Source organism: Tursiops truncatus, chromosome 5, assembly GCF_011762595.2.
Source record: "Tursiops truncatus isolate mTurTru1 chromosome 5, mTurTru1.mat.Y, whole genome shotgun sequence".
In the NCBI taxonomy this organism is placed as follows: Eukaryota; Metazoa; Chordata; class Mammalia; order Artiodactyla; family Delphinidae; genus Tursiops; species Tursiops truncatus.
This window is the reverse complement of record NC_047038.1, coordinates 129,616,916-129,637,970: the sequence shown is the minus strand read 5'-3', so window position 1 is coordinate 129,637,970 and position 21,055 is coordinate 129,616,916. Positions and strand designations below refer to the sequence as shown.

The following is a 21,055-nucleotide window of genomic DNA, read 5'->3' as shown; positions in this document are numbered from 1 at the left end:
GTAACTTAAGGGCAGGCAGTCTGTCCAAATCATCTTGAATTTCCAACAGAGGCTGCTACTACACACGGCTAAGAACTAAAAAATCTGCATACTCCTAGAAGCAGAATTGGTCTTTACAGTTCACTTTCAATTTAATTAAAAGTTACTTTCCACTTTTCAGTTATAAGGTGAATAAGTTCTGGGGATCTAATGGACAGCTTGGTGATTATAGTTAAAAATACTGTATTATATACTTGAAAGCTGCTGAGAAAGTAGATCTTATCTGTTCTCACCACAAAAAAATGGTAATTATGTGACGTGATGGAGGTGTTAACTAACGCTATGGCGGTAATGATTTTGAAAAATTTAAATATATCAACAAATTGTACACCTTAAATTTACAAATGTTATATGCCAATTACATCTCAATATAGCTGGGAAAAAATTAAGTGTCAATGGTACCAAAAAAAATTAATTTCCTCTTTGTATATAAATGTACCACATATGCTTGTAGTGTAGAGTATAAAATATAGTGTAAAGAATATACCCAAATGTTGTTACTGGCAGCATCAGAATAAATAGCATTTATGATGCATCTCATCTCCAATGGGAAGAGATACTCCCCAAATCAGCAAGTTATAGGCAAAAGCAGCCATTTTCAATCTAGATAATGCCTGGGTTGGAACAACTGGAATGCTTCCAAATGGGCCAAAGAAACACTGGCAAGGCCTTCAGGGAGATAAACACCAAGAAACATAGGGTCTTTACCAAGAGCTCATCCTGTAATGGTACTGAAAATAAAAGTAAAACTTGAATCCTTCATTACTCCGGTATCAATCCCTTTTCAGGACCCAGTAGGGGTACATAACACTGGTCATCAAAAGAGTACGAAAACCTCTCAGAGTCTCAAAATCATCCTTATAATAGTTTGAAAGGAACTGTTTCAATATTATGCCCAGCTTCATGGTATCTGACAGCAGTCTAGCTATTACCTGACAAGAGTCTCATGAATCCTAGCTAAAACACGGTGAACATGTAAAGAAGATGACCATCTTATTCTTGTTTTATTCTGTGCTACGTGTAGACACGTGTGCTTTACTCTAAGCCTTTAGCCCACTGAATACTTCAGAAGTTTCTTCAAGTAGCAAACGTGACTAGCTCAAATCTTAACTCCTTGTTTCCTCTTCTTTTTTAAAAATTGTCGTAAAGGCACATAACGTAAAGTTGACCGCCTTAAGCATTTTTAAGTGTAGAGGTTCAGTATAAGTATACCCACATTGTTGTGAAACAGAGCTCCAAAACTTTCACCTTGCAAAACTGAAACTCTATAGCCATTAAACAACTCCCCTCTTCCTGTCCCCCCAGCCCCTAGCAACCAACATTCTACTTTGTTTCTATGAATTTGACTATTTTAAATACCTCATGTAAGTGTAATCATACAAGTATTTATCTTTCTGTGGGCTTATTTCACACGGGCATAATGTCCTTTAAGGTATGTATTCACATGGGCATCATGTCCTTTAAGTTCACTCATGTTGTCACAAACGACAGAGCATCCTTCCTTTTTAAGGTTGAATATTCCCTTGTATGTATATGCCACATTTTGTTTATCCATTCATCCACTGAAGGACGCTTGGGTTGCTTCTACCTCTTGGCTAGCGTGCCTTGCCTCTTTCTACATAGAAGTGTTCAACAGCAACCAAGGGTTTAAACAGCGCGACAAGAAAGAATGGAATGAGAATAACGCACAAATTCTGAAGTCAGCCTTAACCCAACCAAAGTGAGCCAAAATGTCTGGAAATGACATAAACACAAAAGTTAAAAAATAAAATGTTAGACTTGCTGGATTTATCTGATCTACCTACAACTAAGCCAAAGTGGGGCTTCAGAGAAGCCAAAACAAGACAACTTAGTTCGTACGACACATAAAACCTTATGAGGTACTCTATTTCTTATACTACAGCCAAAGCATTTTGTTGATTTTCAGAAAAGGTAGATACTTTATGAGTAGCAAAAATGAAAACTGATTCACGACCATGAACTAACTTAACTCCTCTTATCTGTTTCTTTTGGGCAGTCCAGAGGAACACAGGAGAATGCTAGTGTCCAAGAAGAGCTACCATACTTTTTCTAAGCGCTAAACTGTCAGCTATCCATCCATCCGTAAATCCAACCATTCATCCATCCACCAAAGTATGGGAAGCCAGGCAAGGCACTGACACTTCTGAGATGGGGAGATGGGATTCCTGCCCTAAAGAAGTTTACAAGTGGAATCTCGGAAGGAGTCAGGAAGAAGCAAATGTCAACAGGCTTAAACAGCTATCCAAGAGGGGCCGCAAAGCAGAAGCATGTTCAAAATGCTACGACAGCTGTAAGCATAGCAGTTGTTACTCGTTCTTCCCATCACCACCATTTTCTTCTTTTCTGGCTCTGATTTTCTTGATTCAGATCCCATCAGGATACCGGTCTGCCAGTCAAAATTAAAGAAACTCCAAAGTGCTTCTTTAATACCCCTCACAGATTTGTGACTTTCACAAAGAGTTTCTGAAGACTGGATGCTGCTCAGTCTTTTTCCTTTCAATGCTGGTGGCAGCAGAGCAGCAGGTAAAAGCCCTCTCTTAAGTTCAAGGCAAGTTCAGAACACGCACATAATCTATCTGAATACTGGCAGTTCCCAAGTAGTACACAACTGTGCTCTAAAACTTCGCGTTGCAAATCAGTCACCTAGAATACAGAACATATTCTCTCATAAGGAAAGGAGAGAGGAAGCGTGGCCCGGAGAACAGGGCGCTGCGAGCCAGCGGCACCCTGCCCGGCGGCACCCTGCCCAGCGGCACCCTGCCCGGCGGCCTTGGGGGCTGTGCACCGGCCCCGCTCTGCTGTCGCCACGGAAATTCAGACCAGCACGAACGCTAACAACAGAAAGCGGTGCTGGAACCATGCACACCAGCAATTTTGCACGGAAGCTGTGGGAGATGTTGTTTACTGTAGTCTGCCTGAAGTTGGGACAGAATTGAACAAACAAGAGGAATCTGGTGCTTTGGAAAGTGTGGAAGCGTCTAGTGAACTCTATTCTCCTCTAACAGAAGTAACTGAAATTTAGGAAGCTCTAGCAGAAAATCCAGGACTTGTCAACAAATCTCGTTATGCAGAGGGTTGGCTAATCAAGATGACACGGAGGAACCCTTCAGAACGAGATGAACGAATGAGTGAAGAAGCATATGAGAAATACTTAACATCTATTGAGGAGTGAAAATGGAACCCCTGAATAAACTACTTTGAAACAACTTAACCTAGCATAGTTATCTTAAGTTAGGGGTGGATAGATTTTTAAAAAGCAACTTTTGGCAAAAGAAACTACTTGCAACCATGTTTCCTGAAGAAAATACCCCTTAACTTCCTAATGACTTCAGGTAAACACTATGCATCTTTTTCACAGCACCCTATGATTTTCAGGCTAGTCTCCAGTCATAATATTTAGAATTCCTGAAATTATCTGTGGTAAAACTAGTTATAAAAATTATGTAATTCAAGGATAACATTGCCTTATATAATATTGTAATTTGCTTACAGCCACCCCTGGTTTGGGTCAAAATACTCAACGATCCTCCCGCTGGAAATGAGTGGCAGTGGAGGAAAGTTTGTTAGTTGTATAGTGTCCAATGAAGACCATTACTACCTTAATTTTGCAATATACTGTGTTTGCCGGTGTTCTTTTTAAACAGTGAAGCAACAGTCTTGCAGGAAAATAAACAGCTTAATAATAAAATATTCAACCTATTAAAAAAAAAAGTAAGCATGGTATTTAGGTTCTGACGTCACCCTCCAAAATCAATTTAACACATAAATAAGATTTACATTACTCACAACATAAACAAGAGTAGAAAAGCAACAGTAGCACTGTGTGTCAAAATATATTTGTGTGAATTTTTTCAGGAACCTGAAAAAAGCAACAGAAAGAATAATAAGTAGTAGAAGTAGTAGAAAAAGAACTTTTATTGAACACTTACTATGTGTTGGACACTATGCAAAGCACTTTGAATTCACGATCTGATTTAATCCTCACAACAGTCCTAGGAGGAGGGTGTTGCTATAACGTCTGTTAGACATAACGGAATATTAGTCAAAGTGGGAAAAAAAAAGACACAGGACACCACATACTGTATGATTCTATTTCTACACAAGATCCAAAAAAGGAAGATTTATAAAGACGGTAGATTAATGGCTGCCTGGAGGTTGGGTTAACTGTAAAGTAGACATGAGGGGTCTTATGGGAAGTGTAAAAACACGTTCCAAAACTGATTTGGTGATGGTTACACCACTCAGAAAAGTTACCAAGCATCACTAAATTGTACACTTGAAATGGGGGAGTTTTATGATATGCAAAAATATATCTCAAAGAAGCTATTATAAGAAAAAAAAAAAAAAGATGGAGAAACATAGGCTTAAAGTTTAAGGAATTTACCCAAGGTCACTACATAAGTTTCCTACTGCTGTAACAAATTACCACAAACTTAGTGGCTTAAAACAACACAAATTTAATATCTTACAGTTCTGGAGGCCAGAAGTCCAAAATGGGTCTCACTGGGCTAAAATCAAGGGGTCAGCAAGGCTGCATTCCCTCCGGGACAGAATCAGCTTCCTCACCCTTCTGGCTTCTAGAGGCCACTTGCGTCCCTCAGCTGGGGGTCTCTTCTTGCATTACTCTGACCTCTCCTTCTGTCATGATAGCTCCTTCTCTGACCCTCCTGCCTCCCTCTTCTAAGGGCCTTTGTGATTGCACTGGGCCAACCCAGGCAACCCAGCAAATCTTCCCATCGTAAGATCTTTTCCTTAACCATAGCTGCAAAGTCCCTTTCCCCATATAAAGTAACATATTCACTGGTTCCAAGACTAGCATATGGACAACTGTGACGGCAAATTCTTCTCTCCACTGCAGTCACTTCTCTAGGCAGGTTTAAAACCAAATCCAAACCCAGGCATCTGAGTCCCTTGCTGGAGCACCATATTCCTACGCCCCACTGTACACAGTAGAAGCTGCCAGGCCCACAGCAAGAAGGCCCCAGGACAGCTCTGGAAATGTCTTCCCCAAATACCCTAGACACTGAGAAAGAAAGGATTCTGGGGTCTTAAAAACACGTCTCACATTCCAGAGTTCTAGGGGCAGTCATCTCAAATTCAAAGTGGTTGGCAATTCATATGCATGGAAATACCTACACAAGACAAGAGCAATCTCCCACCTCCCTGCAGGACATAAATGAAAATGCTGCAGGATGTCCTTTAGGAAAATAAACTATCAGTTATTGTCTTTCTGCCTCTCTTGCTTTTTTTTTTTTTTTTAATAAACAACACAATTTTCAACATCCCAAGGCCTATTTGATTTTTGAGTGAGAGAGACAGTTTAAAAATTTGTATCCTAGTTCTGAGTGGAAGTGTACCTGAAGATATTAAAAAAACTGATGATTCAGTTCAACTATAAAACAATAGAGAGAGAAAAACAGAGGGATAAAAGCCAGCCTGCCCAAATGATCAGAAAAAATCCTTTGGTTCTGCTCCCTGAATATCACCTGCTTCAAAGGAAGACAATATACACAAAAGAGCAAAACAGTAAACCATTCCTTTTCTACAACAACCAAGGTATTAAGATGACTAACTTGAGTACTCTCATGGAGAGAGAAGAATGAAGGAAGTAGCAGGTAGGAAGAAACATACAGAGGTATCCCCAATACATTTAATTTTATTTTCTTTAGTAATAACTTCCTTATCATGATTAGTAGAACATTTTAAAAGTAGAATACTCATCTTGATACACCTTGATATATTATCACATTCTTTCATCAGTTGCCTGGCCAGACCTATCTCTACTCCTCTACTGCTGATTTTCTGAATTTTTTTTTTCAACATGGCTTTCCCAATTCCCTTTTTAACCTACAACCCAAACGTAGGGTTTCTTTCTAAGTGTAGGCACTGTCTCTTGTAAAACTGCTTCCTGAAAAAATTTACAGGATTATTGTGGAACACATATGTAACAATTTATATTGTAAGCCAGAAGTGTGCAAGTTGTAACACAAGGAACAGTTACTAACTGAAGAACACAAATGCTAGTGAGAAGAAACTTTATGAAGAAACTTGAACAAAACTGTACTTCTTATGGAAATTGATGAACTAGCTCGTTAAGTAGCACAAAAAGTACATCTGTACTAATTATTAAAACTTCTTTAAGGAGGCCCCCCTCTTACAGTTGTATTCCAAAGTTCACTTTAAGTCAGTTTTAGAATTCAGAATACGCTTTCTGATAAACACAGTGATCAATTGGTGATTTAACTCCAAATTAGCCTAGAGCAACTGATATAACCCAAAGAAGTTTTGAAATAGAAAACCCAAAAAACAGAAAATAATATAGTTGGAATGAACATTTTGAAACAAAACACCCGTTTTAAAAATAAAAGAGCAGTCCGTTATGTTTTACCTAAAACGCATTCATTCATTTAACATGTAATGTCAATACCTACATCTGCCAAGAATGGGGAAACATCAAAACAAATTATTGGGCTTCCCTGGTGGCGCAGTGGTTAGGTATCTGCCTGCCAGTGCAGGGGACATGGGTTCAAGCCCTGGTCCAGGAAGATCCCACAGGCGGAGAAGCAACTAAGCCCACGAGCCACAACTACTGAAGCCTGTGCACCCAGAGCCCGTACTCCGCAACAAGAGAAGCCACTGCGATGAGAAGCCCGCGCACTGCAACAAAGAGTAGCCGCCGCTCGTAGCAACTAGAGAAAGCCCGCGCGCATCAACGAAGACCCAACGCAGCAAAAAAAAAAAAAAAAAACCTTCAGCATTTGCACAGTTTTCCAGAGGGGAAAGAAAGGAGGTGGGAAAAACACTGGGAATCATAGTTTCCAAGATTGGGAGTTTAAATGCAAACTGCGTAGGGAGTGGGCTGCTGGGGGAGGCTCCAGGGTGGCGGGAACAAGGGGTTACTGGGCTGTATCACCAAGGAGTCGTTGCTATTTGAGTGTGTGTATATAAATACATATGTCTATATATGTGTCAATCATGAGAGAGTCATCTAAAAACTATGCAGATTTTAATTTTATGACATAACTAGAAGTCACTGGAATATTTATGGGATCTACACCATTCACTCATAGCAACCAGCCTTTCTGGACCTTTCTGGCCACTGAAGTGTGAGTGTAACATTCTAAAATTGAAAACCACCTAAATATTCATCAGAAGCGAATACAGCAAATTATAAAGCATAAAGGAATACTACAATAACTGTTACAACTGGTGTATAGATTAATGTTTGCTGACATGGAAAGATGTTCATGGCATCTTTATCATCTAGATGATACAGTTAGTAACAGAATAGCAAGCATGAGTAGTTCTTTTATGTAAAATGCCTTTAAATTTCTGTGTAGAGATTTCTGAAAGGATGTTCAGAAAAATGTGAAGAGCAATGGGTCACTGGGTAATTTTTGCTTTTTCTTTTTGCCCTTTTCGGTAGTATTTTAGTTACCTAACAAGGAGAGAGTATCATTTTAATGGAATAATGTTACTTAAAAACATTTTAGAGTGATGAGAGTATATGCTTCTGTGAAGCTTAGCAATCTGGTAACAGTATCATTTCCTCACCCAGACCAAACAAACAACATTTAATAAGCTGGTTTTATTCTATAGCAACACGTTGGCCACCCAGAGAGAGATTACTAATACTCTTAACAGTTTCATTTGAAACCTTTTTCTTAGAGATGAGAGAATAATTTCACCTCAGTGTTGACACCTAGAAAAACAATTTTCAGTAGTAAAAAGCCATTACTAAACATCAAACTATATACTTTACATAAATAATTTCTATGAAAAAGTAAACAACATACTATGTGAAAGATGAGAAAGCCTCTTCCACCCGTGAGTAACAAGTGGAATTCCTTCAGGGGACTCTTTTGGAATGTATTTAACCAGTATACTCTTAGCTCAACTAAATTAAAATCAGTCCCCTGAAAATTAATTGTATACCAAAGTTTCATTACACAGTATGTTTAACCTTAAAAAATATATGCCTTTACTGAATAAGTAATGTTGATGGGTGAGTGTATCCTTTCTACCTCCACAGGGTGATAGCAAATTTCCCTAGAATGATAAGACGATGACCAGGGTTTCTTTTCAAAAGTTTTCTTTTAAAAACCATAATTATGTTTCATAGTTCCTTGTTTATCTGTTTGAGGGACCAAACAGTCTTGTTAGTTGGTGCTAAAATGTATAGATAAGATGGTAGGATACTTATCGTTTGAAACAGATCGCACCGACATGAAGGGTATTTCAAGCATGCAGACACCCACATTTACTTAATAGGGACAAGCAGTAGATGAGTCATCTGATGGCGAGCCAATGAATAAATGAGTGCTGAGTTTAAACTGTTTGGTGTACAGTACAATCCTCGGGCAGGTCCCATTGAACAGCAGCACCAATGAAGAAGAGAAGCTGTAAACAACTTCCCCTTCGCCAGAAAACTCAGTAGGTTTGACTTGCATTCAACACAAACAAAAACTTCCTGAACGGTCAACAAGAAATGAAAGTAGCTGCAACCTGTCTACCTAGTTAGGCAACAGGATGTAGTGAGGGACTGCACTTGCATATCTTCCAGCTAGAGAACAACGAGAACAGTTAATTGAATGAATATGTAAACAGTCAGTTCGATCCAACAAATATTTACTAAGCACTTACTGTTTTCTTTGTCAGTGGGAAGTGCTTCAGACAATGCCAAGATAAAAGGCAAGATAGTCCCTGCCCTAAAGGAGCTTATATAATAGCGTGAAGGGGAAGAAAATTATGTATCATAATTAATAGACTATTTCCATAGGAAAGGTACAAACCGGCATAATTACCAGAGTATTTTCATAAGATACGTACAGACTGGTACAAGCTGGCACAAGGTACGAACAAGAGTTAAGCATTATGTGTTTTGGCGAGTGATTTGTCTGTTTAGGAGCTAAAAAGTATTATCATTAGGAAAGGTCTTCTAGGGGAAGTGGCATTTGATATAGGACTTAAGTCTGGATAACATCGTTAGTACAACTACATTCTTCCAGAACCTCTTTTACAGAGCGCACCAGCTAGTAAGCATAGTGAGTCACAAAACTAACATGCACTCTGCTTTAGGTGGTTTCCAAACTGGACTGCTATTTATTAAAACCAAATTAAATAGATGATTAGTGCAGTTTAGATTAATTCTGGGTAATTGCTTTTCCTCAAATAATTAAGCATTAAACTCGTGTGGGCTCCATCATCCCTCCCCTCCTTTACCTAGATTATTAGAAACAGAATTCATCCTTCATATTCATTCACTCAACAAATACGCACTGGGGGTCTATTATGTGCTGGGCATTGTGTGCTAGGCATTGGCACCAAACAAGACAAAAGTGAAGTTTTCACCTGTCCCCTCTCACATCTGGCCTTTTTCCTGCAACAAAGAATTACAGCATTAGGGGGACCATCAGTGATCCTTCTGCCTAGAGGCTGGGCTATATCTTCATATGCCCAACAAAAAAGCTATTTATTTTTCCATCTAATTTATTATCTGCTTTATTACTAATTATAGGATGTAGGTTCAACTAAAGTTGAATCCCTGACATTCAGTTACAATATTCATTATTTTTAGTCCATCCTGACTTCTGGTATTCTATGTTAAAAGGAATCACATTAGTGCTTCTTCCAATGAACTACAAAGAAAAAAAAAATGCTTATAAGGTTAATCAGAAATGTTACATTGAATTAAGCATCAATGGGCCTATCTCTAATACATGCAAAACAAAACACTGCAGTTACTAAAGTAGAACCTAAACTTTTAACCTATTAGAAAATCATCATCCTTTCTCTTCAGTATTCTCCAACTCAGTACCTTGTTTTTCACTCTAGGGCCCTTGTTGTGTTTTCTAATTACAGTGTAGAAGTCAAGAATTCAAACTCTGAGCCTTGTATCCAGGTTTAAATCTTGGCTCTCTATATTACTAGCTGCATGACATTGTATAAGTTACTTAACCTACGTGTGTCTCTTTCCTCATTTGTAAATTTGGGATAACATTACCCAATTTATGGGGTTGTTGTTAGGATTAGATGAATATATGCAATTTGGTTAGAACAGTGCCTGACACCTAAGAAACACTGTTACCTGTGACTATTATTGTAATTATTATTTATTTGCACAGTGTTTTTGTCTGTTTCCTTCCACAAAAACATAAGCTCACTGAGGGTAGGCAGCATGTCTCTCCGGTTCATCCACTATATATCTGGTGCACAGTACATGCCTATGACAGGATGTGCTCAATAAAAGTCAGTGAATGAAAAATCTCATTCCCTTCCAAAATCTACTTAAGAGATTTTTTTTTATAGGCACTTCCTCCAATACCACCAGTATTTCCTATGTAACCATCTCCAGTTTAGACAGACTGTACCAAATTCCCTTATTAGAGCTTTTATCAGTAAGTTCTATGTTAACATTTTAACTATTCTAGAGGGTTAGCTACGAATACTGTAAAGTCTTCACATTTATCTTAATTTATAGCATGAGCCCTCTGTGAGATGATGTCTAAGTGGCATGCCTTATCTCTGCTCATTATAGAAATGAGAGACATTTCCATCTGACTTGTAACGTGGGAAAGAATAATGGAAAGAAAAATCAGTGGGACAAGCGTTGGGCCGACACAACTTTAGGAAGAGCAAACCAAACTCCAACCAACAGTCAGTTAGTCCCACTATGGGCAGGAGGTGGGTAAGTGGGGTGAAGGGAAGGAAGATTCTTTTGGAGACGGCAAATCAGTTGATACTCAGTTGTTACCAAGAGTTTTACGCTGCCACATGGAGGGGATTGGCTGAGTGACAGAGTCCATGGCGGTGTAGGTGTTTGCTCTCCACAATTAAGTCCACTGCATACTTACTTTTCCTGTTCATTCCTTTCAGAGGAGGGGCCATTATGCCTGTGCTATTGACTAAAGGTTTGTTGACTCAAGGTGGGAGGTTGTCTGGGTCCAATGGCCAAGAAGGGCTGATAGTGAGAACTACCTGCAGCATCTGATACAACACACACACAGGACACACCTTTCTAAAGTTTCAACTTCACACCACTTCTAAACAATCGGGAAGCGGGGGGCAGACAACCAGCGTCCCCAACATAGCAAGTATAAAAATACTAGGGTCAGAAGCAATGTAAATCTGATTCTTTGAAAAAGCTTTCAAATTTTCTCTTGGCTCTGACCTAGAATCAAGCCGTGATGAAGTGAGGAAACAGTAATTACTTATTCCACAATGAAACATTTTGTTTTGAGTTTATTCATTCACTTGGCAGTTGTTCTCAGTTTTTTTTTTTTCTGCCTGATGTGCATGAGAGGATATACACTGTTCTTTTCTTAACAGCAGGTGAATCACTGACTTAATTTCCAAAGGTATTTTGGAGGTTTTAATCCTGTCCCAACCTTTTCCCATTTTTTTTTCATATTTCTTACCTCATGTTCCTGCCCTTTTCAAAAAATACAAATATACAAACAGCTCATGCAGCCCTATGTCAAAAAAAACCAAACAAACCAAACAACCCAATCAAAAAATGGGAAGAAGATCTAAATAGACATGTCTCCAAAGAAGACATACATATGGCCAAAAAGCACATGAAAAGATGTTCATCATTGCTAATTATTAGAGAAATGCAAATCAAAACTACAATGAGGTATCACCTCACACCAGTCAGAATGGCCACCATCAAAAAATCTACAATCAATAAATGCTGGAGAGGGTGTGGAGAAAAGGGAACCCTCCTACACTGCTGGTGGGAATGTAAATTGGTACAGCCACTATGGAGAACAGTACAGAGGTTCCTTAAAAAACTAAAAATAGAGCTAACATATGATCCAGCAATCCCACTCCTGGGCATATATCTGGAATAAACCATAATCCAAAAAGATACAAGCACCCCAATGTTCACTGCAGCACTATTCACAATAGCCAAGACATGGAAGCAACCTAAATGTCCATCGAGAGAGGAGTGGATAAAGGAGATGTGGTGCATATGTACAATGGTATATCACTCAGTCATAAAGAAGAATGAAATAATGCTATTTGCAGCAACATGGATGGACCTAGAGATTATCATACTAAGTAAGTCAGACAGAGAAAGACAAATATCATATGATATCATTCATGTGTAGAATCTAATTTAAAAAAATGATGATACAAATGAACTTATTTATACAAGAGAAACAGACTTACAGATATGGAAAACAAACTTACGGTTACCAAAGGGGAAACGTGGGGGCGAGGGGAGGGGATAAATCAGGAGCTTGGGATGAATATACACACACTACCGTATATAAGATAGATAACCAACAAGGACATACTGTATAGCAGAGGAAATTCTACTCAATATTCTGATAACCTATATGAGAAAAAAATCTAAAAAAGAATGAATATATGTATATGTATAACTGAATCACTTCGCTGTACACCTGAAACTAACACAACATTGTAAATCAACTATACTTCAATAAAATTAAAAAAAAGGAAAAAGAAGGAAAAAAAAAGAAAAGCTAGTTTTTTTCCACTGATGTGAACTTCCAGGTCTTTGCACAATGACTGTAAAGAGCTCTAAAAAATCCAACCATACTGGATTGTTTAATGCATTGATACTCTCTTCATCTGTGTACATATATGATTACATCTGTTATAAAGAAAATTGTTCAGAAAAAAAAGATATGGTACATATATACAATGGAATATTAGCCATAAAAAGGAATGAAATCATGCCATTTGAAGCAACATGGATGGACCTAGAGATTATCATGTTAAGTGAAGTAAGTCAGAAAGAGAAAGACAAATATCATATATCACATATACGGAACATAAAATACAACACAAATGAACATATTCCATGAAACAGAAACAGACTCACGGACACAGAAAACAGACTTGTGGTTGGCAAGGGGGCAAGGGGGTGGGGAGGGATGGACTGGGAGTTTGGGATTAGCAGACGCAAGCTATTATATACAGGATGGATAAACATCAAGGTCTTACTGTGTAGCACAGAGAACTATATTCAATATCCTGCAATAAACCATAATGGAAATGAACATGAAAAAGAATGTGTGTGTGTATATATAAATCACTTTGCTATACAGCAGAAATTAACATTGTAAATCAACTATACTTCATAAAATTAAAAAGAATATATATATATATATATATATATAAAACCACAAATAAAGCCCATTTTACAGATGGGGAAACAGACTCAGAAAAGTTAAGGAAACTTTCCTAGGGCCCTACAGTCAGTAAATGGCAGAGCTTGGATCTAAATCCAGTCCGTCTGGCACTGGAGTTTACGCTCTGAAGTACTTTCTAACCTGTTCGTGATCTTTTTCTCTGCTGGGATGAATTCTCGTACTTCGGATCTCAGCGTAAATGTCACCTCGACAGAATGGCCATCTCTGATTCCCTAATCAAAAGTAGCCATCCAGTCCCTTGCTGTTATATCATCCTCTCCTTAGCCATAAAACAGTGCCTGTCACAGAGCAGCACAATAAATATTTGCTGAATGAACAAGGATTAAGAAAAGTTTGTTACAATTACTAGAATTTTGGAGCCGTAAGGTACCTTTGAAATAATATATTTCAACTTCCTCTTTTACATCTGAGAAGAGCTATTAAAGAGACATAGTGAATTGCCTAAAGAAATGAGGCATGCAGTGGTAAAGCAAGGACTTGAGTGTGGTGCTCTTAACAACCAGTTCTGTGTTAATTTTACTATTTGGCTTCCAAATTTAAGAGACTTTTGACAGTATATCTGTGATGATAGAAGCCATGTTTTATGCTTAATTAAGGGAAAGACTCAAGAAACTAAAACCCATGGATACAGAAAAACTGCTCATTTTATGTGTAGGTTTATGTCTTTGAGTGAGTGAAACTGATTAACATAAATGACTGAATAACTACAATGGTATTTTATCGCTCTTTGAAGTTATTGCCAAGAGAAAAGTTGCTAACGTTGCAAAACCATAACTTTGTTCCTCTACTTTAGTATTTACTTAAAATAAATGCCAGTCTTCACACTCCCAGTCCACCCCATGTCCCTGTCGTCCAGCTTGTACGTACAGCTAAGCAAAACTCAAGCTAAACATTGCAGACTAGGCTTCGCATGTCCAGGACTATCAGTGTATTCCTCTAACTTAATCTGACCCCGCCACGTCTCAGGGTGCACGTGAATTCTCCTAATAAGAAAAGTACTACTGCTGCCTTTAATTTCTTTGGGCAAAGCTGTTTTCATATAGAACTAGAGTGAGTACCCGACTGACCACATAGCATAAAGAAAGGTGACGTCAAGGCAGAGCTGAAGATGAACTGCTATTTGAGCCATCTTGGTTTTTATAAAATGTGAAACAGGGCCATTATTTCCACTAAATGGATAAAGATAGATAGCCTATGGCTGATGAGTTTTTACAAAACAATGAAAATGTTTGAGATCTCAGGATTCCAAAATCCAAAAAGAAAACTCGACAAAATATATTAATTATTCAATTACAGCTCAACAGAAATCAATTTTAAAAATAAATTATAACGTTACGGGTTGTGGGTACATTTTAACATGTTTGATGTGATGCAGTGCGAGGCTGTCAAAAGAAGAGAGTTTAAAAAACCTAGGAAATTCTTCGAAAACAAAAAACGCCTAGAAAAGCAATACACTGAAATAAATGCAAGGAATATTTGCCATCTACGTTTAAAAGTACATCTACAAGCAAGATTAATCCCCTAGATTAATCCATGCACAAGGAAGTTACATTGATCTATATTAGAAATGAATACCATAATTATATCTAGGAAATAATAGTGCCTAACCTTTTACATGTCCCTGGACGTCTTTCTTCCAAGACATACACTTGTTTCCTATTTTAAGGACAAATCCGTGGCCGCAATACTGTCAACTGAGTTGAAGCCCCATGATGGGGAAATTTACAAACTGCGGTGAATCTGCTTTTCTAGAAAATCACTAAACTGTAATCATATATAATACTAATATGTTCTAGGAACTACTCTAAGCTTCATATATATTATATAAATATACATATACTGATATATAGCTATATATACACTTACATATATATATATTCATATATACTAACAACCACTATATAAGATAGCTAATATTATTATCTCTCTTTTGTAACTGAAGAAATGAGAGGTTAAATAATTTGTCCAAGATCCTACTCTTAGAAAGTAATGAAGCCAAGTTTAAACCAAGGCAGTCTGGCTACGCCGTCTTTCGATACCAAATTATATAAAACCTGAACCATGTCTCATTTCATTTTGATTTATCACAGAATTGTTCCCATGACCCACCAAGGTAATTCTCTAGGCTCATCGGGGGGGCAAATTTTTCCTTATTAGCCACATTAAGGAGAAGGAGATACCATATGATCAGTCTGCCTTTTAATAGTCTATTAGTCTTTAATTATGAATGGGGGGGGGTCTCAGTTTTTTCTAATTGTAACAGTTAAATCTTTAAAAACCAAAGGGATATGACCTTCTACCTGAGCCCAGTCTAACACAAAAACATTCCAATCAACTGTGTATATAGCAAACATACTATTCGATCACAGATTCTATAGAACTCATCAAAAACTAAGTCCTCCATCATTTACATTCTATTGATACTTCGGGAACAAACCTACGTGCATTTTTCCCCTTTTGTTATCCAATAGAAAATTTAGAGGAGGCACGACAAATTTAACAAAAGACTGTATGTGATGGTAAAAAATTGAGAACTTCCAAGTTCTCAAGTTTAAAAACTGAGTCAGGGGCTTCCCTGGTGGCGCAGTGGTTGAGAGTCCTCCTGCCGATGCAGGGGACACGGGTTCGTGCCCCGGTCCGGGAAGATCCCACATGCCGCGGAGCGGCTGGGCCCGTGAGCCATGGCCACTGAGCCTGCACGTCCGGAGCCTGTGCTCCGCAACGGGAGAGGCCACACCAGTGAGAGGTCCGTGTACCGCAAAAAAAAAAAAAAAAAAAAAAAAAAAAAAACTGAGTCATTCGTTATTTATATTAATACATCTTAAAATGACTACTCATTCTAGAAACAGAGGGTTTTTCCCCTAATCCCAGAGGTAGTTATTTTTTCCCCATGTAACATTATGCCTTTCATGTTTTCTTAATGAGTGTTATTCAGATGACTGTTCTTTTGGAAACAGTATAAAGTGTCATTATGTGCCTGCAATTAATGATTAAAAAAATCTCTATATCTACAAATCCAGGATACTTTTCTCAGTCCTCTTTCTCCTTGATCCCTCTCTACAGTTCACGCTTTCTTGAAATTCCATTTTCTTTGGCTTTGGTGATGCTACACTAGCTTATATTCCTCTGATCTCTCCAAATGTTTTTTCTCATTACTTAGTATAGACATTTCCCAGATGCCACTGTTCTTGGAGAGTTTGTCCATTTTGTCTTCAAGAAGTAAATTAGAATGAATGACTTTCAAACTCTAGCTCAGCCAGATTTTTCTCTAATCTAGTTACAGTTGCCTAGCTGTAGATCCCTGATGGACAATTCTTAGGAAGTAGCAGGACAACAAGTGAGGTTACACAAGAAATTAGGGACCAAGTCATTATAAGGCTTTGAATATCATGGTGGAGAAAAGAAATATCCCTGAATGAAAGTCTTGGAAACAAGAGAGAAGATCTGATTTATATTTTAAATAAGTAATCTAGCAACAGTGTGGATCTGAAGTACTTGAGAGCAAAAAGGAAAACCAGTTAAGAAGTTACCAAAATCAGCCAAAGAGGAAATGAAGAGAACTTGGGGGATGCTGAGTACATTAAAAGGGAGGGAGAACTATACATCAGCTAAATTTGAATGAGTCACAAGCCACTTCCCTGGCATACACACTCATAATCACATGATTGGGATCTCTACTATAAACCCCACTGCAACACTGATCTCAACTGTAATTCAGTAATTATTTAAGGAATCTCCCTGTTCCCCCAACAAGTATGAGCTCCCTGAGGGTCTGAACAATGTTGTTTGGCCAAGAGCTGGCACACTGTCTGCTGGCATACAGTATGTACTCAAAAAATACCTGCTAAATGAATAAATTTGCCAAATAAATTAAAGTTCTAGAAAACTAAAGTCACAACAAAATCAATGCAGAAAAGAAATTCACGGAGCAACTAGTAGCAAATAGAAGGTTAGAAAAATTAAATGACTTGCTTCAAGTCGCAAAGCTAGTTAATAACAGAGGGGGGAGTAGAATTCTGCTCCTCCAAGACTAGAGGAAAATAAAAGAAACTGCACATGTAGAAGGCAGATATGGGGGTATAAGATAATTCTGGAGATTATTACATAAGTGTACATACACGCCCACATGTCATGCTGAGAATATAAACTTGTCCCTGGATTTTGTCAACAGTGAGGTAACATGCCTCAATGTATAAATCTATATATTTTTGCACGTATGCCTAAATTTGCTGCTTGTCATTATTGGATGATGATGCCAAAAAGTTTAAAAGGTCAATAGCTATTTTTAAGATTACCCTTGAACAAGACATATGGCACTAGTTTTTACTTGAAATCTTATAGGCAGCAGCCATTACATTAGTAGTTTGACCTTGCTTTCACTTGAATTTTCTTTTAGAGGTATGAAATGAGAAAGCAGAATTATTAGAGTCTGCGTTTGTTTTTTTCCTCCCGAAGAGGAGAATATTCATTTTAAATTCTTTCTTCAATTTTTTAAAGTTATATTTAAAAACTAACTATACACGTATGGACGTCAAGGCAAAGAATACAATGAAGGTTATTAATCCCGCACGTAACCCATGACTCCTGAGATAAAGCACAGTGCAGTACATAACAACTTCTGTAGCTGAGAAAATATGTGATGTAGTGGAAAACCCAGCAGGCCAGGAATCAGAAGACATCCTATTCTTAGTCTTCCTGCCTACAAGTTATATAACTTGAAGCCAATCATTGACACCCAGCCACCAGCCACCTGATGGAGCCTCAAGTCAGCCTTTGTGAAATAAAATCAACCGGCCTTCTCTCTTCCTAATACTCACACAAGGAATAAGCACGATCGTGCATGTAGAAGTCCTCTGAAGGTATTTTTGAAGGGGAACAGGCAATTTCATTTTTTAGATCAGTATTTAACAGAGTAGTGTTGATGACTTCTGGCTGAACATTTCTCTTTAAGAAATAACCGACTGACTTAAAGGACCTTGAATTTACCCTGGACCATATATTTTCCCAGCTGATCGTTAACGGTCAGGCAGACGTTATTGCTTATTTACTGCATTCCCACAGAGACGGAAGGACTCAAGGTACTATTTTTAAAAGGATGAGACATAGCGAGAGAGAGGCATGGACACATATACACTACCAAACTTAAGGTAGATAGCCAGTGGGAAGCAGCCGCATAGCACAGGGAGATCAGCTCGGTGCTTTGTGACCGCCTGGAGGAGTGGGATAGGCAGGGTGGGAGGGAGGGAGACGCGAGAGGGAAGAGATATGGGAACATATGTATATATATATAACTGATTCATTTTGTTGTAAAACAGAAACTAACACACCATTGTAAAGCAATTATACTCCAATAAAGATGTTAAAAAAAAAAAAAAGGATGAGAAATTTTTTTGCTCTGGCTCCAATCAGTAATGTTTAACTACTGAGACTGGTTATTCTCTAAAGAGGTATATTCCAGAGAAGGGTTCACACATTTTAGAAACACTGCATCACACTGATGGGGTAAGAGACCCACAAGCCATCTACTTTACCCTTTTTCTCACATCAGCACTGACCTTAAATGTATTGACCTAAGAGTACTAGGGGGGAAAAAAAAATTTCTGCTCCTTGCAATATAAAAGTAAATTCTTATTTCACATAAGAAAAGATGTAAATTACCCTGGACATTTTTCAGTACTATTGGTTGTTTATCTCATATACTACAAACAAGCAATCTATTTCTATCTTTGCAACCACTTGCAGATCTAAGGTTAGTACATGGCCATCTCTTGAGTGAGACCAAGGTCAAAAGGCACCCTTTCTAATTGCTTACGTTTAAAAAAATCAAGGCTTGACCCATCATTATTACCATTAACCAGAGTAATAAACTTTACTCTACCTTCACACAGAATATTGGGAGGAACACTATGTATGGGTCATATAAAATTATACACCATCATTGTTCCTGGAAAAACGTAAGAGAACAGCTAACAGAATTTGTAGTATCATCTTCAACATGTATATTTGATTTCTTATGATTCAAACTCATGTTCTTAGCTGATAATAAAGGGAATAACAGACTTGCCCTTACTATTAGATTTAATTATATGTAGTTGCAATATTTGGCCATTTTGAACTAGAAAAATGGCAGTTTTATATGGTTTTTGACCTATACTTCTATTCAGCTGAGCAAGGGACAATGATAATGTAGAAATCTTTCTGCACCAATGTGGTTTCTTTCTCTCTGAAAAGCAATTGATTATTCTCTTGCCTAGTTCAGAGTTTCAAATGGAAAAAACCAAAATAAATTTCAGTTCTATTTTAGCTTCTGTAATCCTAAAGATGGATACTTTGCACACTTCAGCTTTTTATCCATAAAAGTATGAGAGTACCAACTACGCTTCTGGATTCACCCTGAGAAATACATAATTGAGGAATATACTTTTTGTACACACACAGAATTTAATATACAAGTCTGTCATCTTCTATACAAAAAAATCTTGGCTATGAGCAAACAAAAAAGATGTAAAACTAAAGGATTTAAATGACATGAGAAACATTATAATTTAATGTTTTGTACAAAAAAAGGATTAAAAAGGTATATAAAATGTAAAACATAAAGTTTACAAAAGAACATAAAAAGAAAGCTGAAAGGAATAGACAAAACATTTTCAGTTAGTATTTCTGATATTACCTAGGATTACTGGATGATTTTTCACCGTATACTTGACAACTTTACATGTTTTTTTCAAACGTCTACAATTTTAGGGAAAAAATCTGTAAGTAAAAATTGGACTAAATGGGGAGATATGTCATTTTACTAAATGAATGACTCAATATTAAATATTTCAAACTCTACCTGACTAAAATTAAAACTCAATGGGAATTTTTCAATCTAGAAAAATATTCTTATGTTCTGGGAGAATATATGCACATAATTATCCAGGAAAATCCTGAAAAAGAAGAATTAAGTGGAAGAATACCACTCATGACATTAAAATAGAAAGGGTATGATACTAACACCAGAGAGGCAGGTATATTCATGTAGGGGAAGAGAGCCCAGATAAGGCCAAAATATATCTAAAAATTTGATATAGTAATGACAAAAGTGACTTCTGAATCACTTGGCAAAGTATGAATTACTCTCTAGGTGTTTGGTTAGCAGGCTAATTATTTCAGTGAAAAATTACATTTTTTTAAAAATTACATTCTTAAAGCATACCTTATTCCAAAGTAAATTTCACTAGAATTCAGTAACTAAATATTTTAAAAATTATAAATATGCTATGATAAAATATAGGAGAATATTTAATAACTTTTAGATTCCCATATACCTTTTCTAATATTCACGTATACTCAAGATTTCATTATCAAAATATGAAACTGCAAAAATATTGAGACAATATAAGTAAATATTCTTACAACCTTGAAGTAGAAGGTCTTTTATGGATAACATCAAACACAAACAACACAAACTGATATACAGGATTAATAAAAATTTTAAACTTCTTTATGGCAAAAAGAATTATGAGGTTTAAATGTGAATTATATATAAGCTGTGAGTATTTCTAATATATAACAGTAGATTAATAGTTGTACTACAAAAGGAACTCTTACAAATTGATTACCAAAAAAAAAACAAAAACAAAACCCACCAGCTTAGAAAGACTGAAAAAAGTAAAAAGGCAATTTACAAAAGAAAAACTATATGGGAAAACAGGTTTTTAAATATTTTGAACCTCACAATAATCAAATAAGCAACATTTTTAACAAGAAATAATATTCAATTATATTGGCAAATATGAAAAATAATAACATCAGTATTGGAGAAG

The 21,055-nt window shown here is 37.1% G+C and overlaps 1 protein-coding gene across 3 annotated transcripts in view; it reads right to left on the bottom strand.

The window, feature by feature from the left end:
• The window catches only part of FAM13A (family with sequence similarity 13 member A), a 334,757-nt gene that overhangs the window by 246,237 nt on the left and 67,465 nt on the right, over positions 1-21,055 (bottom strand). The window lies entirely within an intron of this gene.